Source organism: Dysidea avara, chromosome 2 (genome assembly GCF_963678975.1).
Source record: "Dysidea avara chromosome 2, odDysAvar1.4, whole genome shotgun sequence".
NCBI lineage: Eukaryota > Metazoa > Porifera > Demospongiae > Dictyoceratida > Dysideidae > Dysidea > Dysidea avara.
In genome coordinates, this window is record NC_089273.1 from 53109494 (window position 1) to 53133943 (window position 24450).

Below are 24450 nucleotides of genomic sequence, written 5' to 3' on the forward strand. Positions count from 1 at the left end.
TTTGAAGGGCTGGATAAATCACATTGCCAGGGCTAGCTAGGCTGTATGTCTATATCCCCAGTAATCATCTAATCATTACTTCGTTTTTCTAGTTGGTTGTCATATTACGCTGTATGTTGTATGCAAGCAATAATGATAAGTCTGTTAGTCTGTATGTTTGTACCATTATTCCATTTGTGTGTGTAACTATTAGTTGGAAGGGACGATCATTATGGTGTATGCATTAGGTCTATAGCAGTGTCTTCACTCCTCTCAGTCCTCTGCTCATGTGCTACTTCTGCTTGTACACATATTTGAAGTAAAAAACATCATGCATTTAAATGTAATTTAGATAATCATATTTGCCAATCTAAGTATCTAACCAAGATATATCCCTTCCATTCCTTGCAATGTCCGACCATCTTAGGCTCATGTCCAGCTGACTAACAGTTTGTTAGGACAGATATCCTTGCAGTCTTTGAAGACCTCAGTAGCCTGCCACTGAATATCATAGTGGTCCCCATCTTTGATCCATCCACTCTGTTCTGGTGGTAGCAGGGAAGAGTAAACTTCATGGTGGATTGAATTTTACCACATCTGATGGACCCAACTGGACCTCAGCCAGTGTCACCATAAAGACATATAGATTGGGACACAGTCTTCCTCACTTATAATCCTATTACTAACTGCTTCTCTTATGTTTTTGTACCCAAATTTTGTGTCTTTCTGATACTGGCAGGATATCATCCACTGAATTATATAACTGTTAAGGTGTTGTGTGTCCATATTTGGTTATGAATGTGGCTACATATGTGATTTTTTAAGTAACAGGTTCCTTCATATAATGTACAAATAATAAAAATCCAATATCATTAAGAATCAGATATTTTTTGTCTACTTCATGGTGGACATTGAGCTGTAAGTTGTTCTCAGGTATACTTCACCCAATGTTGTAGACATCTGTGTCTGGTGAGCATATGAGGATCCTTGTTGCACTAGTCTTGCCAAATTCTATAAGGCATTGGTGGTATAAGGTGGTACTTTCTCTGTTAGCAGACTAGAAGATATTAGCCAATCAAATTCATCAGAAAACACCCACCTGTTATGAGCTGTTGTTGGTTATGTACTAATTAGTGTTGGACCATCTGTAAGAAATATAATCCAATTAATTCCACTATTGCTCTTTTACAAGTTGAACATTCCAAGAACTCTAGCCACCCTTGAGGAATATGAGAATTAATGTTAAAGGATCATGTGATGATGTTGTTATGGTGCCTGACCTGTTCAAACTGTTTGGATTAAACTTGTTTACTGTTGGGATATCAAATACTAGGTGGACTTCAACATTACCCATTTTGATGTATTCCAGAACATGTTGATTGTACAAAAACTTGCTGTAATCAGCCATAGTTGTTGTTCTCCTCATTGGCTTAGTATGAACGTCACATCGATAATGACTGCTTGAGGTAGCCATGGTAATGACTAGCAATATTTCAAAAAAAATTGGAATTTATAACTAGAGTAGGGACCATAGCACATCGATAAAAGGTACTGAAACAAGCTGGAGTAGTGCACAATATTAAATCACAGTAAAACAATGAGAAGTGTTATATCCCTACTGTGCTCAAGATACCATAATGGAAATGCACAGTAGGGATATAACACTCGTTTTACAGTGATTTAATATCATGGACTACTCCAAATTGTTTCAGTACTTTTTATTGATGTGCTACGGTCCCTACTCTATAAATTCCAAATTTTTTGAAATACTTGCTTGTTAACTATTTTTGTAAATTATGCTATTATGATTGGTGACGCATACTGCATTTGAAATGGCGCCACACGCCCCAGCTATATTGTCTGAAAAGTAAAATATCCATTACACTTTGTTGTCAGCTACGTTCGACCCGTTAGACAGCAGTACGAATCAAGAGCTGTTTGAAAAGCATCTCTACAACCCACGCATACCGAAAGAAAGGGTTGGTGCCGTGTATCCCAGTTATATCAGTTATCGTCTGAAAAGTGAAGTATCCATTACTCTTTGTTGTTGGCTATGTTCAACCCGTTACACAGCAGTATGAATCAAAAACTGTTTTATAAACGTCTCTGCAATCGAAGTAGCCACTATGAAAAATACAGATGATATTTGTTACGAAGGGAAGCCATCACATGCTACCACCAAATCGACACTTTGCTGTCAGCAAAGATGAATGGGACACAAAGTTGGACATTGGTTAGTCCATGAAGAATGCATTGTATGTACTGCGGTATGCCAAAAGGCACTCCTCGTGCTGAAGCCATGTTGAACAGGGAAAAAATCAAGTCCGTAGCCTTAGCTGTTATCGAGTTACGCTTGTCTGAAGGCATCAGTCAGTCAGTCAGGTAGTCAGTAGAAAATTCCATAGCAACTTGTTGAAAGCGTTTTGGGTCGATCTGAAAGCTTGTTTGGGCTTAGTTTTACTTAACCAATACTGCCTGATCATAGTCTGGGAAAATTGAGGCTGTTTTAATGGTGATGTTATTTTGTGGGCCACGCCTACTCCTTTGTGGTCCCTACTATACACTGCGATAACCTCTGGTTGTGCTGACTGGTAACGAAGTTGTAGCTTTTCTGTCCATTTGCTTTTATTTGATTTGTGTGGACAGCCATCTTTGTCTACTAATAACATATGGTATTGCTCCTCACCATAATCAAATGACAACGTATCATTGTACCACTGCAGCCAGTGTCGCAAACATTTAATGATTTGTCTGTCCTCTTGCTCTTTGAGTGTCATTTTCTTCTTTTTAGTTTTAGTAAAAGATATCGTCAGCAGCTTTTGACGCCAGAGTAGAGCATTTGTATGGCTGGGTGATTCTAGTAGTTTAGTGCTAATGTATTGCCATTAAGCCACTGTTCCTATCTCGAGAAAAGTCATCATATCTACGGATTGCTCAGGAGTAGCTATTTGGCTGCTGAAAACATTGACAACAATTCTTGTTCTCCTACTCCACACTTCATAACTTACCGCTTCCCACAAGACTACTGGATATTTTCTTCCCAGTGTTGTGTGTGAGGTGTACCATTACTGATGGTTGAATAACAAACTGATTCCTTGAATCTCTCGTATATGTGAGAAGTTCTTGAGTGCTTTGATCCTTCAGTTTAATGATGTTTTTTGGTAAGGGTATTTTGGCCGAGTTACAGCACTTTTCATATATTTATACACATCTCGTGTGCTTCATCAAAAGCCACTGCATGAAATTTTCTTCCTATATTGGTCACGGTAACCCTACCTTCTTTCAAACACTGTAATAGATGAGTTGGGAAATGTTTTATTTGTGTTAAATGTCTGGAGATGATCCATCAGCAAATAGCAGGGCCATTCTCTTAAGGCTAGCCAGACATAAATTCCAATTGTTGCTAAAAATTGCAAAATACTATGTGACAAACCAGTGACAGTTAATAAACAGAAAATCAGCCCACAGATGCCAAACCTTGTCGTTCTCAGCCATTTAATACACTTATTCCTTGAAACAGGATGCGGTTTCTTGTAATAGTGTTCCAGTGTGTACCATCAACTGTAGTATTGACCAAGACTCTTCAAGTGATGTAGTTAAAACACACTTTACATTATGAATGAGGTAGGATGGATCTGAATTAGTGATATATATATATATATATATATATACGTATGAAGCATTTCCCTGTAGTGTGTTTCCCACACTTGGTAGTAAAACACAATGTGTTGTAAAACTGCTACAGGACTACAGGGACTCTGGGAGCCACAACTCACTGCTAGTTCTCTCAAACTACACCTTAATAATCCGTTCATATGTGTCATGGTGAAAGGTAGAAAATACCAGGGCCATCCCCTTGAGATTAGCCAAGCGTATATTTTTAATTGCTGATATGAATTGCTAAATACAACGTGACAAAAACACACTTTACATTATCGATAAGGTACTGAATTAGTGATATGTGTATGTAGCATTTCCCTATAGAACGTTTCCCACACTTGTAGTAAAAACAATGTGTTCTTTTAAAATTGCTACAGGACTCCAGGGACTCTGAAAGCCACAGCTCACTGCTAGTTCTCTCAAACCTCATGATAGTACACCTTCATTATTACAGGCTGATAATTGTTCAGTGTATGTCAATCTCCTGGGAAAACAATTAATTTCTAGTCTGTACTGCTGTATAATATTTATCAGGTGCTGGTATGTTTTTCCATCACCAACTAGATCAACCCAGCCATCCTGCTCCTTGATGTTAAACTTCTCTATATACCGTATATCAATTAAATTTGGCGGTGAACTAAATTTGGTGAATTGGTGATTCGTCACTAAACCGCCAAATTTAAATTTCATCAATATTATTTTCAAACCTTGGGTCAAGCAGTTGTTGAAGTAGGTTTTCAACAAACCTTCGTGGATACTGCTGAAACTGGCAAATTAGTGTGGTTCCACACATGCAAATGGGTGTGACTTACCATAGATAATACCTCACCTATATTATCTATGGGCTTACTGACTAGACTAGAACTCGTAGTCGATTAGTGGGCGTGGTTCCACGCAAGCTTGCAGACATGAATTCGTGCACAGAAATGGGTGAGTATGCCTACAGACAGCAAATAATGGTGTGGCTATGAAAGAAATTGGAGCACAGATATTCGAGTACAGTAGGCGTGTATGGAAGCAGAACCCGAATATTCTTTAAAGCGAGTCAGTACAGTATAGTACTTATGCCATTCACCAATTTTTCAGTGAGAGCATTTCGCCAAATTAAAATTTCGCCATCTGCAATTTTATAGCAAATCGCCAAATATTAGTTTCGCCAATATTTGTTGTCATACGGTAGTAGATCTTCAGTAACTATTCACATTGTCTCATCACTGTCTGGATTATTGTTCACTAGTTTAACAAATCTGAGATGACTATCTTCACACTATCACTGTTATCTAAAAGCATCTTAAATCACTAAGGGTGCAGTTAAAATCCTGACAGCGATGAGCCACGTACTCCAATGTAATGTAAGAAAAAAGATTTATGGCTAATCAGCAGCAGTCTTCTTTACCCTCCTCAAAATCCTCCATAGTCAAATGTCTGGGTATGTTGTAGCTGTGTGGCACTACTGGTGGTGTCTTTAACAAGTGATGATGTTAACTGTCTTACTGCTACTGTACGTGGTCTCTTTGGTCCTAGTTTGCCAACGTTAGGAGGTGAACTGCCTGGTGATTTCTTAAAGGCACATTTAGAGACTGCATAGGGAATCTGTGGTTTGCGGTGCAACATGTTAATCTGGTTATGGTGGAAGGACGGCGGCAGTCACACACATTTTTTATTGTGGTAAACTTCTAACATAGAACTATTTGTACTGTAGTAACATGGTAGCTATGGAGTTGGTTCCCACAATTAACAGCTGTGTAGCTTTGTAGCATGTCAAAATTATCAACAGAGGCTACTGTAAATACTGCTGGAGATAGTTCATCTCCCACAATCTACATGTTGGTTGTTTGGATGTCAGCATGCTGAGTAGCAAACGTATTGTGTGTGTCAGGTGAATTAGTCTATTGAGAAATCGTAACAGCTGTTGAGATCGTCCATAAATTTCAACAGCATCTGCCACCACCAAATCACGTTATGTAACAAATATTTATTGCAAGTTATTAATTATATGTACAGCAGGAAGCTCAGCACAAAGAGTACGCCAGTTCAAATAATCTTCCCCCTGGTTCCATTGAAAACACTTTGTCAGCACTTTTGCTGTGTCTTTATCCATGTTGCAGTCCTTTCAAAAATTTTCGCCAAGGACTTAAATGATTTCTCTGACTTCAAGCCATGAAAAAGGAGATATACTGGGTAGCTAGTGTTGAAATCTGACTATCATGCAATACAGGGATACAAAATATGCGAATAATGTTAATAACAAAAGAGTGTTGTTATTGATGATTATCATTAGAAATTTGAGTAAAACATTTATAGCTAGTACATGTATTCAGGGACTGATCCATGGAGGAGGTCTAGGGGGGTGGAGGGGGTAGCTAGCCATGCAATGGCCTTACAGCCACTCTGATATAGTATAATTGCTATCCTTTAAAAGGTCTTACATTATAACTTGGACAAATTGACAATCTTGTCTACTCCTGCTCCTTCGACTACAAACAAGTTTCCTGAACTTTCTGTATGTTCTAGATTTCTTGTCCAGGTGATGGTTCTTTCACATATTGCTGCCTTGAATTGATTCACTTCCTCTCTCTTTAAGCATTGGAAAATCCCATATTGTCTTTTCTGATGATAAAATACTTTACAGCGTTGACTCTCTGGTACTACTAGTTCTAATACTTTGTCTAGCCACTTTAAAATTCTTGATTTTGATTTCTTTGTTGTATCTCCTATCAACATAGTAAAGATTCCACACTACATAAATAATAGTTCAGTTTGTTACCTCTTCATAATGGTGGATCTGTTCTAGATCTTCTATCCATGTATCTCATGTTGTAGCAATAAACACTAATCCTGGGTCATCAGGTACGTAGTACTACTTCTTCCTGAAGGGAATAAACAACTTGTACTAAGCAATATGATAAAGTTATAGGGTCTTTTGTAATATAATTCATCACCATAATGAACATTGCATCACAGGAAATATATAAGTTTCTCCTCCATCTTCTTGATGTCCGTAAAGAAATTCCACCAAGAATTCATCTACTTCTTGTGGCCTCAAAGATCCCACTCAACATAAATAACAGTTCATTTTGTTACCTCATCTTAATGGTGGATCTGTTCTAGTAATGTATCACATGACATGGTGAGGTCTTCTTGTGTTTACAATAAACAGTAATCCAGGTACTTCTTCCTGAAGGGAATAAAAAACATGTACTACACACTATACACAATGCAAACAATACACTGTTTTAAATGGTCATACAAATTAGCTACTATCCCTTAAATGGTCCGTTGTCATAACATGGTATGTATTATCGATAAACAACGTTCTAGCACTTTGCACTTTGGGAGAGTGTTCGTAGTATGACTTCAAACACTCTCCCATCACTTTGGTCATTTCCTAAGTTCCTAGTCCATGTTCTACTCTCTGCCAAGGAAGTTGCTGATTCATCTTGCTTCAGTCTGTGAAGATTTCCATATTGTTTTCTTCCATTATAAAACATTTCACAACGTTGGCTATCTGATATAACTATGTCCAGAACTTTTTCCAGCCACTTTAAAATTCTTTTTTGGATTCCATTGATGTTGCTCCTATCAGAATAGTAAGGATTCCACTCAACATAAATATCAGTTTCATTTTGTTATATACCTCATCTTAATGGTGGATCAATTCTTTCAGTGATATATCACATTACACAGTGGTCTCCTCTTGTGTTTACAATAATTACAACTCCGAGGTCATCATAAACATGTACTTCTTCCTGAAGGGAATAAAAAGCATGTACAGTGGAACCTGTGTCACGGTCACCTGGATTAAGCGGTCACCTCTGCATAACGGCCATGGTCACGAGGTCCCAAATATTTTCCCATACAAATGTATGCATTGTGGTCTGCATTAAGCGGTCACCTGTCTAACGCGTATAACGGCCAACCAACAATTTGCCTATGAATCACTGTATACATAACTTCTCCATCGTATAGCGGTCGCTACCTTTTATGGTGGCTTGTTAAGCCAATTTCCTGGTACCACGGCACCGTTTCAATTAATGCGCAATTATCATACTTCCTGCCTTTCAATGAATACTATATAATCAATCAGGCTTTATTGCTTAAGCGTATTCAATAGCTATAACCAACATTCATAGACTCACCTTACCCTTTCTGTACTAAATATTCAGTCTGTATTGCGGTTGGCGCGAGCCTCTTACTAATAATTACTCATTTAAAACGGTCATAGCCACTAAAATGCTGCTGACCACCTTATGCAGGTTTTCTCTATAACAGCCACCTGTATATAAAGGCCAGATATATCTGGTCCTAAGGTGACCGTTATAGACAGGTTCCACTGTACTAAGCAATATGTTAAAAGTTATAGGGTCTCTTGTAATGTAACACTTGTACCACAATATAATAATTTATTACAAGTTATTGTACATACAACAGAAAGCACAACATAGAGAACACACTGGTTGAAATGGTCAAATTACTACTCCTTAAATGGTCCTGTATCATAATGTGGTATGATCGATACTTGGCCTCTTCCTGTTGGTTGTACTTCATACTTTACCAACACTTTGGCCATGTCTTAAGTTGGTGCACTTCTTCCATGGTGCACTTCTTTCTGAAATTGCTGCGATGCTTCATCTTTCTTCAATCTATGAAAAATGCCATATTCCCTCTTTCCAAAATAGAATACTTTACAACAATGACTATCTGATACAACTTATACCAGAACTTTGTTTAGCCACCTATGAATTTTTTTTGCTTCAGTTGATGTTGCTCTCTCTCCTTAATGGTGGATCTATTCTTTTAGAAATATAGTTCATAGCATGATGAGCTCTTCTTGCATTCACAACAAACACCAATCCTGGATCATCTCATCAGGTACTTCTTCTTGCAGGGAATACAAAGCTTGTACTAAGCAATATACTAAAGTTATAGGGTCTTTTATAATATAATTCATGACTATGAGTTTCTCATCCATGTTGCATTTCATTCTAATATTTCTGCCAAGAATTTAGATGATTCTTTTCACTTCATTCTATGAAAAATCCCATACTCTATCTTGTGATTGTAGTACACTTTACAATGATGACTCTCCGATACAACTCGCTCTAAAACTTTATCCAGCCACTTAAGAATTTTTTTCCGATTCAGTTGGTGTTTGTGTCTCCTATCAGATTAGGATTTGATTGTAGAGATGTTTCTCCTATTGTCAGGACCAGCCTTAAGGGTAGGCAGCTGTTAGCTAGGCCCCCAGGGCTAAGGGGGCCCGTAATGCTCCAAAACTAGGGCCCCAGTTCTCAAAATACAAATTCAGTATATTAAACTACACAACTCTTACTATTAAGAAGATACACAACTCGTCACTCGAGGAACAAATCACGTGATAGCTAATCTAGTAATGAACAATATTGATTTAAAGCAATAATTATATTGGAATGCATTGGCGGTTGCACTATACATTAGGAATATGTCATTAGCTTTGCACTGCAATGGGTAAAGAGGCAAGAAATCATGTGATTGTGTTGATTTAAATCATCAGGTCTCGAGTGGTGGTGAGGTTGTTCACTTTCAATTACTTAAGTGTGATGAAGGATGATCAAGTAGTCACTTTGTACACATGTGAGTTGAAGCACACACTGATTTTTTGGGGTTCACAGTGGTACACTGAGATAATTAGGGATAGCTGTGTAGCTCTACTGGTGGTGTCTTTGATTGTAACTTCTTACTGTTGCTGTACGTGGTCTCTTTGGGCCAACCTTATAAGGTGAACTGTCTGGCGATTACTCAAAGGCACATTTAGAGACTGAATTGCAGGTCCCTGCCGAATCTGAGGTTTGCGGTGCAGCATGTTGATCTGGTTCACTAAATGTGTTTGGTGGAAGGATGGCGGTGGTTGTAAACATTATTTCATTGTGGTAAACTTCTAACATAATTGTACCACTGTAGTAACATGGTAGCTATGCTGTTGGTTCCCACAATAAACAGCTGTGTAGCTTTGTAGCATGTCAAAATTATCAACAGAAGCTACTGTCTGGAGATAGTTCATCCCACAAACTATGTGTTGGTTGTTTGGATGTCATCATGTTGAGTAACAAACCTATCATGTGTGTGTCTGGTGAACTTGTGTAGCATAGTCTATTGAGAATTCGTAACAGCTGTCGAGACCATCCACAAATTTCAACAGCATCTACCACCAAATTATGGAACAATAGCAGTTATCTAGGATTTGTACAAAACTGTAACGTGTTCAGCAAATTGAATGTTCTCACTTTTTAAGGTGTTTATATCTCTTCCTCCCAATGTAGGGTGTTTTTCCTCACGTACCGTTGTAGTGATGGAATTGACGCAATCAAGCAGTAATGGATTAATGTTTTCAAGTTCACCATCAACATCAAATGATATTGGATCATTTCTCCTTGTAGTGGATTGTCTATCAATCTCTTCATGGATCAAATCATTATAATGTGAGCTGCTGTATGTGATACTGAATATTTATCTGACTGATTGCCAGTAGGTTTAACATACATAACTGTGATGTCATCAGTGGAACTATTGTCACTTAAAGCTCATGAAAGGATTACTAATAGATCAACACCATATATGGTAAAGAATTGTACCAAATTTCATGTGTACACATTTATACAACCTGTAGATGAGTAATCAACTGCATTTACCAGAGAACAGCATACAGCTGTCTTCAGTATCTACGGTTACCTGTGTAGATTTAATGCTACCAGTAAACTCCTTATCATATGATTGCAATAACACCCTACAGGCCCACGAAAACACAATGACCTTTTTCCATCAGTCAGTTGTGTGCTACATATAGGACAGCTTGAAGGATAGCTTTGGTTAGTTTATCAGTGATATTATCATTGTACTTACTACTAACCAATTCTTCTATAGACTGTTGTAGTGCTGTGTTGCTGCCATGTGGGGTGGTTAAAGATTCTATGATGGAACAATTGAGTCCTGTAGCAGGTCAAGCATATTTTTCTGTTACACCTTTTCAGCTATAAGCCACTAAGTCTAAGTCCTTGAAATTAGGTTAGGTAATCCTAAGGCTGCAGCACATGTTGCTGCAGACCTTCAGTGCTGGTCACTGTAAAGCATTAATACAATAAATACTTTAGGATTAAGGAAGAAAATCCATCCCTCCTGGAGGAGACTGAGTGTGGCCCCGACTAGACATTGGGTGACCTGCAGTTCGAATCCTGGGGTTGGAGGGATTTTTTTTCCTTACTTTGGCCCCTTTTCTGTTACACCTTTTCAGCTATAAGCCATTAAGTCTAAGTCCTTGAAATTAGGTTAGGTAATCCTAAGGCTGCAGCACATGTTGCTGCAGACCTTCAGTGCTGGTCACTGTAAAGCATTAATACAATACAATACAATATGTAGTCACTTGGTTTAATTACAACATTTTGACCAGTAGTATTTGCCAAGTGTTTAGACACTTTCATATCATCTGGACTGTGGACAAAAATGATTTAATTATAATGTATGCCTTATAATAACAAATGACCCACCTGTGTGTTCAGTGTGGAATAATTTTGTGGTTTGTGGTAAACATGGGTTGGATTAATCTTTCATTTTCCACATTCTCACACTGAGGATTATTACATCTTTTTACAGGGAGAAGACTATTTGAAGAAGGTTCAAGATTACTCTCAGCTACTACTTTCCATGATGGAATGTGTTCCTGCTTTTGGCCATGTCACTTGACCTCCACCAAGTGTCTCCTACACACCAGTGTACTGTCATTGAGGGACTTCCCCTAGTGTTTCACAAAGTAAGTATGCCCCATATTATGTACATTCTTTTTAAACCAGTCACATGTCCTCGGCCAGCCTTAGGCCAGCTGTGGGTGCCTGGTCTACTAAACTTGTTTTCGTAAAGGTAGTGGGCGTGTGTGTGTGTTTGAGCAAAATCATTAAATGGTAAAAGCAGCTTTTACGTGAGAAGTAAAAGTGCAATTAAGTCTGTATTAAACTTCTACACAGGTAAACTTTGCTCTGAGGTGGTCTCTGGTCTGAAATACAGGTCTCCTCAGACTTTGTGAATTACCTTCCCTTCGGGTTTTACAGGCGTTTAACAACTGAAAAACAACAGTGCAGGCCTCAGTAGACTACCAGGAATAGCCTATTCCTTCGAGTTGGGAAGGGGCATATCCTCTATGTATACAAACAAATATGAAGGGTAGCTTTGCAGCTTTGTCGAGAGAATTTGTGGGATAAAAAACGATAGTCAAACTACTGTATAAAATAGTTTAGAAGATACCTCTATGTGTACTATGTTGGTAATAGCGGTTTGTTTAACAAGCGTTTCCTTAGCAGTGCATAGCAATGTAATCGAAGAATTGCAAAAATTCATGAATTGCAAAATCTGAGAGTTACAATAAATTAATATTGTTATGTATATTGCACAACCAAAAACCTTGACAGACTGCAGCTTCTATACATTGCCTAAAGGAATGTGCTTGAAGCGTCGACAACCCATCGTAACATCAACTCGTATTCCTTCTGAGAAAATTCAATGTTCTCTTATACCTGCTTTCTTGACAACTTCATCAAGCCATTGTAGACGTTTCGACAAGACTCAACTGTAGTTATTCCTAAATAAATTACTGGATACGTGAAGGATAAACGTATGGGAAATCTTTCATACGTTGAATCAACAGAGTATTTTCTGAGGCCGCTCCTTCAGCAATACCCAAGCATTGATGCACTACTCTTGGTAGGTTCAAAAAACAACACACACCACGCAAGCACACTGGAAGGTAATCATCTTCCAATATTCACACACTTTTGGAACTCATCCTAGATGAAATAAAGAAAGGGTGTGTTACTCAGTCATCACAAATTACGTTTTATCACCTTAGTTTAGTTGTGCGGTCTTTACCGTATAGAGGGAAACTTTGGCAGGGATAACTTTCGCGAATTTGGTGATCCGCTACAAATTCACCAAAGTTTAACCCTCCAATTACTCGTAGCACCTGAAATTAGCATCTCTATAGATATAGATTGAGCTTCAATTCGTCAAATGCAATGTAGTTTGTTATTCATCAAAGTTTCCCTCTATACGGTATTCACCCTGGGGGTTAATATTGACTGCCCTATAGCTATGCATATATGAACATTGATCAATTGGAGTACTACGTGTAGTGCAATGGACTGCCAGAGTGACTGAGTAACTTGATTGAGTGACTGCTGTGTGATCTTTTCACTCAGAGTGCATGACTGCTCTATTAGAGTATACTTTAAGTGACTGCTTTATTAGAGTGTTTTGATCATTTTAGCGAATCGGGATCTGAACAATGCTCCCTAGAATTCGTATACTTTCCCAGCAGCTAAAGAGTATGAAAGTTTAGAGAAACTTTCCAGAAATTTTTGAGAAACTTTCCAGAAATGTTTGAGAAAGTTTTGAGAAATTTTCAAGAAACTTTTGTTATAAATCATGAAAGTTTTGAAACAGGAAGCTTTGAAATGTCCCTGAACTGGAGTTTTGCTTTCGCTGTGAATGCCCACTCAGCACAGATTAGTAAACTGGCTACTCAGTCTATAGACAACATAAACATTTAACAATAACACTAAGCCATGCTTGTACCCCTGTATGGTTGTTGATTCCCCCGGGCCGCAACATAGTTATCATGCACGTTGCAAGAACAGTTTTACCTAATTGCAAACTTGTCACATCTACCCAGATCTTCTTCCATTCATCTTCCACTTGGTAATATTCTCTCACTGCTGCCACACGTGTTGCTTATAATGAGTTTATATGTTCTGTTAAGGACTTCTTTTTTACCATTCTGTACGTCTGACACAATGCTTTAGCATACTTTACAACCAACATTGTTGAATACTGAAACAGTGTGGATTCTCCTTAGTCCTATAACAGACTGGGAAATTGCTTTTGTCTGTCTTTTACCAGTCTGTACCATTAGATGTCTAATAAAATTATTACTTTATATCCTGTACTGTTATCCACTGGGTGGCTTCACCAAATTGCAGCATATATTTAGACACTTTTCCAGCACTCAAAATATTATCACGTGATCCCCGGCGTTACATAGAGTTTATTAAATTGGCAAAGGAATCTTGGCAAGCTCAAGTATACACATTTTGATTATAGCAATTGTTGGAAGTATTGCAAGATGATAGCAAGTGTGTATTTTTAGTCTGTAGTAATTACGGGTGCGCGCCCAGGCGAGTGCCGCTATTGCCAGGCTTGCTACAGTGGTTTTGAGGTTTGACACATGTGGATACTACTCATTGTAAATTTGAATGTATAACTGAACTGCTAGTCTAGCCATGCTCGGTGGATTTTGAGATGGAGGGTAATCTGGATGATTTTGGGCAAAAAGAAGAGCATAGACGAAGTTTCAGAGTTGTGCTGCATTAGTATTCAACTATTAGGTGATATATCAGGAGGTTGAAACAAATTAGTGAAGTGAAGCCATCTGATTACCAGCACGGACTATGTAGCAATCGCGATCGGCTCACTTCGCTATGAATTATACAGGACCCAGATCTATATTTACACGAGATTCAAAGCAAGCAGTCTGCTTGTTGATGTTGGCAAGCGTGTAAGCATAGCAACTATATGCCAGACCCTACAGTATATGGGTTGATCTTGCCAAGTTATGAAGCATGTTGCCAGCCAGAGAAGTGATGAAGAGAGAGCAAGATACATGGCTGAGATCTCCAAGTATGATCCAGCAATGATCATCTCGACTGATGAGACTGGTTGTGATGGGCGTCACAGTACAAGAAAATGTAGCTACAGCATTGGAGGATTAATGCCAAAACACTAAAGTTACTAAAGTTATAGGGTCTTTTGCAATGTAATTCATAATTCATGTGCTGTATAGAAAACCATCCCCAACATGTCTACAATTACTTAATCTTGGGGCTTTGGGTGGTCAGTAGCTATATACATGTCTTGGTGTACTATAGATCATCTAAAACATACAAGTACAGCTACACACAACAAGTTACCTCATTGAGAAGATTTATAACAAATTATCTTATGAAATTACTTTACGTAATATAAATAATTTATTGCAAGTTATCAATTGTATATACAACAGAAAGCACAACACAACTTCCTCCTGGTTCTGCTACAAACATTTCCCACCACTTTTGCTATGTCCTAAGTTTCTTGTCCATGTTGCACTTCTTTCAGAATTTTCTGCCAAGAATTTAATTGAATACTCTCACTTCAAGTCATGAAAAATGCTCTTTGGATTGTAGTATACTTTATAACAATGACTATTTGATTCTACTTGCTCGAAAACCTTGTCAAGTGAGTTGAGATTTTTTTATCAGCTGGTGTTTCTCTTATTAGAATAGTAGTAAAGATTCCACACAACATAAATATCAGTTTAATTTGTTACCTCTTTGTAATGGTGGATCAATTTGAGTGATATATCTCATGGCTCAGTGAGCACCTTTAGTATTTATAATAATTATGAGTCCCAGATCATCAGGTACTTCTTCCTGAAGGAAATAAACAGCTTGTACTAAGTTATAGGGTATTTTGTAATATAGTTCATCACCATAATGAACATTGCATCACAGGAAAGAACAAGTCACACACAGGCACAGCTGAGGAGACATTGTCATGAGGGATCGGGTTATCCATGTGAGCTGTCTGCACAGCATCTAACAACGTTCTACTTCTGCCATGATGGTTACTACTGGCGGCCATAATGGTATACGATGCAATGGCCTATGCTGCCTCTGATACAGTGAACCTGTAGTAATTCAACAATATAAATAAACAAATACTAACCTTGTATTCACAGTGGTCACTGAGTAGTACACATGTGGTGTTGGTGGCGAGCAACGCAGTGGCTAGACCGAATACTCTTTACATACCGCTAATCGATTAAGTGCCAGCCAGCTGGGGTGCATAAAGAACCAGGATCATGTGATTCATCACCGTGGAAGTGGCTAGGAGACAGTAGAGAGGAGCTGTGGAGTTTTACACTATTGTATAGCAGATAGAATGGAATGATCAATTTGGTGAAAGTTTTAGTAAAGGTCTACTGATGATTTGCAGTACCTGACTTTCTGTAAGTTTCATTTTTCATTGTGTACATTTAAATATTCCCACACCTGTTGATGACTGGCCCTGGGCCCAGGTGGCCCAGGTTCTGGCTACTCCCCTGAACCATAGTGACGGGTCCAGATTTTAAGCTGATAGTCCTAAATGTCTTAGTATAGTTACACTGTACAACATTCAGGGAAGGAGCTGACAATTAATGTTATCGTCTAGCTATAGCTTTGTACTGTGAAGCGACAATAGCATGATAGCTTTCTAGTTCATCTTCTTGATGTCTGTAAAGAAATTTCTGTGAATAATTCATTTACTTCTTGTGGCCTCATGCGGCAAAAAAAAAATCATATTCTCTGATGACTATAGTGACTTTACATGAACCACTGTCCATTACAGTTTGGTTCAAAACTTTGTGTAGCCACTTTGAAATTCTTTTGATTTTTTAATTGTAAAGATTGCACATTTTATTACCTCTTCATAATGGTGGATCTATTCTAGTAATGTATCACATGACACAGTGAGCTCCTCTTGTATTTATAATAATTATGAGTCCCTGATCATCAGGTACTTCTTCCTGAAGGGAATAAACAGCTTGTACTAAGTTATAGGGTCTTTTGTAATATAATTCATGTGCTGTATAGAAAACCATCCCCAACATGTCTACAATTACTTAATCTTGGGGCTTTGGATGGCCAGTAGCTATATACATGTCTTGGTGTACTATAGATCATCTAAAACAAAGTACAGCTACACACGACAAGTTACCTCATTGAGAAGATTAGTCATAAATTATTTTATGAAATGACTTTACGTAACATAAATAATTTATTGCAAGTTATTAATTGTACATACAACAGAAAGCTCAACACAAAGAATACACTGGTTGAAATGGTCAAACTTGGTCAGATTACTCCCCCCCCCTCGAAAGTTCCTGCATTGTAACGTAGTATAATTGGTAATTGGCCTCTTCCTCCTGGTTCCACCGAGAATACTTTCCTAGCACTCTCACTGTGTCCGAAGTTTCTTGTCCATGTTGTAGTTCTTTTGGAAATTTCTGCCAAGAATTTAATTTAATCCTCTTGCTTCAATTCAAGTCTTGAAAAATGCTCTTTGGATTGTAGTATACTTTATAACAATGCCTATTCGATACAACTTGCTCCCAAACCTTGCCAAACCACTTATGATTTTTTTTTAACAGCTGGTGTTTCTCCTATCAGAGTAGTTAAGATTCCACACAACATAATATCGTTTCATTTTTATTACCTCGCTGTAATCATTGGTATATCCTACATCTTGTATATCTCATGGCCTAATGTGTTTTGGTTACATTGACAATAAACACTAATCCTGGGTCATCATCAGCTGCTTCTTCCTGAAGGGAATAAAAAAGCATGTACTAAGCAATACATTAAAGTTATAAGGTCTTTTGCAATATAACTCATAACCATGAATTTCTCATCCACGTTGCAGTCCTTTCAAATATTTCTGCCAAGAATGTAAATGATTCCTCTCACTTCAAATGATGAAAAATGCCATATTCCCTCTTTCGGTTATAGAATACTTTGCATTGTTGACTGTTTGGTACAACTAGGTCTAACACTTATCCAGCCACTTGAGAATTTTCTATTTTGATTCACTTGGTGTATCTCCTATGAGAGTAGTAAAGATTGCACACAACATAAATAACAGTATGTTGTATGTTGTAGCTGTGTGGCACTACTGGTGGTATCTTTAACAAGTGATGATGTTAACTGTCTTACTGCTACTGTACGTGGTCTCTTTGGGCCAACTTTGTGAGGTGAACTGCCTGGCAATTTCTTAAAGGCACATTTAGAGACTGCACTGGGAATCTGTGGTTTACGGTGCAACATGTTAATCTGGTATTGGTGGAAGGACAGCAGCAGTCACACACATTTTTTAATTTTGGTAAACTTCTAACATAGAACTATTTGCACTGTAGTAACATGGTAGCTATGGTGTTGGTTCCCATAATTAACAGCTGCATAGCTTTGTAGCATGTCAAAATTATCAACAGAAGCTACTGTAAATACTGCTGGAGATGGTTCATCCCACAAACTATGTGTTGGTTGTTTGGATGTCAGTGTGTTGAGAAACAAACCTGTCGTGTGTGTGTCAGGTGAACTAGTCTATTGAGAATTCATAACAGCTGTCGAGAACCTCTGCAAATTTCAACAGCATCGCCACCAAATCACATTACGTAATATAAATTATTTATTGCAAGTTATCAATTGTACATACATCAGAAAGCTCAACACAGAATACACTGGTTCAAATAATCAAACTTGGTCGAATTACTACTCCTTAAATGGTCCTGCATTGTAACTTGGTATAATTGATAATTGGCCTCTTCCTCCTCGTTCCACTGAAACACTAATTTCCCAGCACTTTTGCTGTGTCCTAAGTTGCTTGTCCATGTTGCAGTTCTTTCTGCCAAGAATTTAGATGATTTCTCTGACTTCAAGCCATGATAAAGGAGACATACTGGGTAGCTAGTGTTGAAATCTGACTATCATACAATACAAGGATACAAAATATGCAAATAATTTTAATAATAAAAGAGTGTTGTTATTGATGATTATCATTAGAAATTTCAGTAAAACATTTATAGCTAGTACATGTATTCAGGGACTGATCCATGGAGGAGGTCTAAGGGGTGGATGGGGTGGCTAGCCATGCAATGGCCTTGCAGCCACTCTGACATGCACAAGTTTTAGAGTCGATAGACTCTGTCTTCTGATGCTCTGTAATTTCTTGTCCATGATGCAGCCACTTCTTTCCGAGATTTTTGCCAAGAAATTAGATAATTCCTCCTGCTTCAAATACCACGTTCCCTCTTTATATTATTCTATGACAACTATTTGATACAACTTCCACCAGAACCTTGTCTGGCCATCTATGAATTATTTTTGGATGCCGTTGGTGTCTATCTGTTTTGTAACCTCTTCTTAATGGTGGATCAGTCCTCTTCTTAATGGTGGATCAGTCCTCTTCTTAATGGTGGATCAGTCCTCTTCTTAATGGTGGATCAGTCCTCTTCTTAATGGTGGATCAGTCCTTCTAGTAATATAATGCATAATGTAATATAATTGCTATCCTTTAAAAGGTCTTACATTATAACTTGGACAAATTGACAATCTTGTCTACTCCTGCTCCTTCGATTACAAACAATTTTCCTAAACTTTCTGTATGTTCTAGATTTCTTGTCCAGGTGATGGTTCTTTCACATATTGCTGCCTTGAATAGATTCACTTCCTCTCTCTTTAAGCATTGGAAAATCCCATATTGTCTTTTCTGATGATAAAATACTTTACATGTTGGCTCTAGTTCCAAAACTTTGTCTAACCACTTTAAAATTCTTCTTTTTGATTTCTTTGTTGTATCTCCTATCAGCATAGTAAATATTCTACACAACATAAATAATAGTTCAGTTTGTTACCTCTTCATAATGGTGGATCTGTTCTAGATCTTCTATCCATGTATCTCATGTTGTAGCATTAGCAATAAACACTAATCCTGGGTCATCAGGTACGTAGTACTACTTCTTCCTGAAGTGAATAAACAACTTGTACTAAGCAATATGATAAAGTTTTAGGGTCTTTTGTAATATAATTCATCACCATAATGAACATTGCATCACAGGAAATATATAAGTTTCTCCTCCATCTTCTTGATGTCCGTAAAGAAATTCCACCAAGAATTCATCTACTTCTTGTGGCCTCAAAGATCCCACTCAACATAAATAACAGTTCATTTTGTCACCTTCTCTTAATGGTGGATCTATTCTACTGTTCATGTATCACATGACATGGTGAGGTCTTCTTGTGTTTACAATAAACAGTAATCCAGGTACTTCTTTCTGAAGGGAATAAAAAACATGTACTACACACTATACACAATGCAAACAATACACTGTTTTAAATGGTCATACAAATTAGCTACTATCCCTTAAATGGTCCCTTATCATAACATGGTACGTATATTATCGATAACTCCTTGTATAACTTCAAACACTTTGGTCGTTTCTTAAGTTCCTTGTCCATGGTCTAATTTTTTCAGATATCTCTGCTAAGAAAGTTGCTGATTCATCTTGCTTCAGTCTTTGAAATATTCCATACTCTCTTTGTCCATTGTAGTATACTTTGCATTGATTACTATCTGATACAACTTTATCCAAAACTTTGTCTAGTTTTATTTTATTATATATATATCTCATCTTAATGGTGGATCAATTCTTTCAGTGATATATCACATTACACAGTGAGCTCCTCTTGTGTTTACAATAATTACAACTCCGAGGTCATCATAAACATGTACTTCTTCCTGAAGGGAATAAAAAGCTTGTACTAAGCAATATGTTAAAGTTGTAGGGTCTTTTGCAATATAATTCATAACCATGAATTTCTCGTCCACGTTGCAGTCCTTTCAAATATTTCTGCCAAGAATGTAAATGATTCCTCTCACTTCAAATGCTGAAAAATGCCATATTCCCTCTTTCGGTTATAGAATACTTTGCATTGTTGACTGTCTGGTACAACTAGGTCTAACACTTATCCAGCTACTTGAGAATTTTTTTTTTTGATTCACTTGGTGTATCTCCTATGAGAGTAGTAAAGATTGCACGCAACATAAATAACAGTATGTTGTATGTTGTAACTGTGTGGCACTACTGGTGGTATCTTTAACAAGTGATGATGTTAACTGTCTTACTGCTACTGTACGTGGTCTCTTTGGTCCTAGTTTGCCAACGTTATGAGGTGAACTGCCTGGCAATTTCTTAAAGGCACATTTAGAGACTGCACTGGGAATCTTTGGTTTGCAGTGCAACATGTTAATCTGGTTTCGGTGAAAGGACAGCAGCAGTCACACACATCTTTTATTGTGGTAAACTTCTAACATAGAACTATTTACACTGTAGTAACATGGTAGCTATGCTGTTGGTTCTCTCAATTAACAGCTTTGTAGCATGTCAAAATTATCAACAGAAGCTACTGTAAATACTGCTGGAGATGGTTCATCCCACAAACTATGTGTTGGTAGTTTGGATGTCATCATGCTGAGTAACAAACCTATCGTGTGTGTGTCAGGTGAACTAGTCTATTGAGAATTCATAACAGCTGTCGACAACCTCTGCAAGTTTCAACAGCATCTGCCACCAAATCACATTACATAACATAAATTATTTATTGGAAGTTATCAATTGTATATACAACAGAAAGCTCAACACAGAACACAATAATCAAACTTGGTCAAATTACTATTCCTTAAATGGTCCTGCATTGTAACTTGGTATAATTGATAATTGGTCTCTTCCTCCTCGTTCCACTGAAAACACTTTCCCAGCACTTTCACTATGTCCTAAGTTTCTTGTCCATGTTGCAGTTCTTTTAGAAATTTCTGCCAAGAATTTAGATGATTCCTCTCACTTCAAGCCATGATAAAGGAGACATACTAGGTAGCTAGTGTTGAAATCTGACTATCATGCAATACAAGGATACAAAATATGCAAATAATTTTAATAACAAAAGAGTGTTGTTATTGATGATTATCATTAGAAATTTCAGTAAAACATTTATAGTTAGTACATGTATTCAGGGACTGATCCATGGAGGAGGTCTAGGGGGTGAATTGCACTTCAAACACTTTACCAGCACTTTGGCCGTGTCCTAAGTTTCTTGTATATGGTGCACTTCTTTCTGAAATTGCTGCCAAGAATGTGGATGATTCATCTTGCTTCAATCTATGAAAAATGCCATGTTCCCTCTTTCCATAATAGAATACTTTACATGATGACTATCCAATACAACTTGCACCAGAACTTTGTCTATATAGCCACCTATGATTTTTTTTTGGATTCAGTTGATTGACTACTTCCTCAAGGGAATACAAAGCATGTACTAAACAGTATACTAAAGTTATAGGGTCTTTTGTAATATAATTAATGATCATAAATTTCTTGTCCATGTTGCAGCAGTTCTTTCAAATATTTCTGCCAACAATAGTAGTAACATGGTAGCTATGGTGTTGGTTCCCACAATTAACAGCTGTGTAGCTTTGTAGCATGTCAAAATTATCAATAGAAACTACTGTAAATACTGCTGGAGATAGTTCATCCCACAAACTACTTGTTGGTTGTTTGGATGTCAGCATGCTGAGTAACAAACCTATCATGTGTGTGTCAGGTGAACTAGTGTAGCATAGTCTATTGAGAATTCATAACAGCTGTTGAGACCCTCCACTAATGTCGACAGCATATACCACCAAATCATGTATCTATCAGTTGTTTAGGATTTGTACAAAACTGTAACATGTTCAGCAAATTGAATGTTCTCACTTTTTAAGGTGTTTATATCTCTTCCTCCCAATGTAGGGTGTTTTCCCTCACGTACTGTTGTAGTGATGGAATTGACAAAATCAAGGAGTAATGGATTGATGTTTTCAAGTTCACCATCAACATCAAATGATATTGGATCATTTCTCCTTGTAGTGGATTGTCTATCAATCTCTTCATGGATCAAATCATTATAATGTGAAGGATTACTAATAGATCAACACCATATATGGTAAAGAATTGTGCCAAACTTCATGTGTACACATTTTTACAACATGTAGATGAGTAATCAGCTGATGTAATAATCATTTACCAGAGAACAGCAAGTGGCTGTCTTCAGTGTCTATGGTTACCTGTGTAGACTTGATGAAACCAGTAAACTCTGAATCATATGATTGCCAGAACATCCTTCAAGCTCATGAAATGTAAAACGACTTTTTCCATTAGTAAGTTGTATAGGACATCTTCAAGGACAGCTTTGGTTAGTTTATTAGTGATATTACCACTGTACTTACTACTAACCCATTCTTCTATAGACTGTTGTAGTGCTGTGTTGTTGCCCTATGTGTGGTGGTTAAAGATTCTATGATGGAACAATGAATCCTGTAGCAGGTAAAGCATGTGTAGTCATTTGGTTCATAGAATCCTCACAACAATAAGTCATACTCCTTAGATTTAAAAATTTTGATTGTGGGTTTTAAATATTAGAAACATTCTAATAACCCGTAGTTTTTCATCGAAAACATTCGAATGTTCAATTCTAGCATTTGTTTATACACTAGCAATAGTGCAGACGCTATGAACACTTGTCAAATGGTCAAAATGTTGCACTTGCTTGTTGAAATACTCTTTGATAAAGACAGTAAAGTGAATGTAAAGTAGTAGTTTTATCACTGTAATCAACTTCACACCTGTGCTAGCTGTGTGTAGCATTTTTGGCTTTACATACACCTGACTGTAGACAACAGGCTGTTAACTAAGTGTAAACAATAGCAAAGTACATGTTAACAACTTGACACCTGGTGCCTGTGGTGTCCTGAATGCCTCATAATAAGGTTGTCTGTACAGAACAAATGACCCACCTGTGCATTTAGTGTGGAGTAATTCTGATAATTTGTCATTTGTGGTAAACATGGGTTGGATTAATCTTTCATTTTCCACATTCTCACATAGAGGATTACTACATCTTGTTACAGTTAGGGAGAAGATTATTTGAAGGTTCAAGATTACTCTCAGCTACTACTTTCCATGATGGAATGTGTTCCTGCTTTTGGTCATGTCACTTGACCTCCACTAAGTGTCTCCTACACACCAGTGTACTGTCATTGAGGGACTTCCCCTAGTGTTTCACAAAGTAAGTATGCCCCATATTATGTACATTCTTTTTAAACCAGTCACATGTCCTCGGCCGGCCTTAGGCCAGCTGTGGGTGCCTGGTCTACTAAAATTGTTTTCATAAAGGTTGTGTGTGCGTGTGTGTGTGTGTGTTGTCTGTACACATCCACTTGAGCAAAATCATTAAGTGAATAAAGATTAGCCTGTAGTTTGTGGTAGTCATCTACTGTTCTGATGGTAGTATAAAGCAAAACATCATCTGCGTATAACTTAATCTTACATCTGGTAAAAGCAGCTTTTACGTGAGAAGTAAAAGTGAAATTACGTCTGTAATAAACTTCTACACAGGTAAACTTTGCTCTGAGGTGGTTTCTGGTCTGAAATACAGGTGTTGCAACTCTCCTCAAACTTTGTGAATTACCTTCCCTTCAGGTTTTCCAGGCGTTTAACAACTGAAAAACAACGGTGCGAGCCTCGTAGACTACCAGGAGTAGCCTATTGCTTTGAGTTGGGAAGTGGGCATATCCTCTATGTTTGCAAACAAATATGAAGGGCAGCTTTGCGGCTTTGCCGAGAGAATTTGTGGGATAAAAACACGATAGTCAAACTACTGTATAAAACAGTTTAGAAGATACCTCTGTGTGTACTATGTTGGTAATAGCAGTTTGTTTAACAAGCGTTTCCTTAGCAGTGCATAGCAATGTAATCGAAGAATTGCAAAAATTCATGAATTGCAAAATCTGAGAGTTACAATAAATTCATAATATTATGTATATTGCACAACCAAAAACCTTCACAGAATGCAGCTTCTATACATTGCCTAAAGGCATGTGCTTGAAGCGTTAACAACCAATTGTAACATCAACTCGTATTCCTTCTAAGAAAATTCAATGTTCCCATATACCAGCTTTCTTGACAACTTCATCAAGTCAATTGTAGACATTTTGACAAGACTCAACTGTAGTTATTCCTAAACAAATTACTAGATACGTGTAGTTTCATATGTTGAATCAACAGAGGATTTTCTGAGGCTGCTCCTTCAGCAATAACCAAGCATTGATGCACTACTCTTGGTA

The 24450-nt window shown here is 37.5% G+C and overlaps 2 long non-coding RNA genes across 4 annotated transcripts; one reads left to right on the forward strand and one right to left on the reverse strand.

Moving 5' to 3' along the window:
- Positions 1 to 5895: 5895 nt before the first annotated feature.
- LOC136247667 (uncharacterized) lies at positions 5896 to 7967 on the reverse strand. The gene is made up of 4 exons (XR_010697687.1): positions 7779 to 7967; positions 7277 to 7388; positions 6407 to 7218; positions 5896 to 6353 (listed from the first exon to the last, which is right to left on the reverse strand). It is a non-coding gene; the product is annotated as an uncharacterized lncRNA (long non-coding RNA).
- Positions 7968 to 9940: 1973 nt separating this feature from the next.
- On the forward strand, positions 9941 to 23390 carry LOC136247668 (uncharacterized). 3 transcript variants are annotated; one of them, XR_010697689.1, is made up of 7 exons: positions 9941 to 10097; positions 10148 to 10236; positions 11266 to 11422; positions 22079 to 22271; positions 22321 to 22520; positions 22576 to 22651; positions 23213 to 23390. It is a non-coding gene; the product is annotated as an uncharacterized lncRNA (long non-coding RNA). The 3 variants fall into 3 exon arrangements; XR_010697688.1 differs by having other exon boundaries at positions 23236 to 23390; XR_010697690.1 differs by lacking the exons at positions 9941 to 10097; positions 10148 to 10236 and adding an exon at positions 10311 to 10484 and having other exon boundaries at positions 23236 to 23390.
- The last annotated feature ends 1060 nt before the right edge of the window (positions 23391 to 24450 follow it).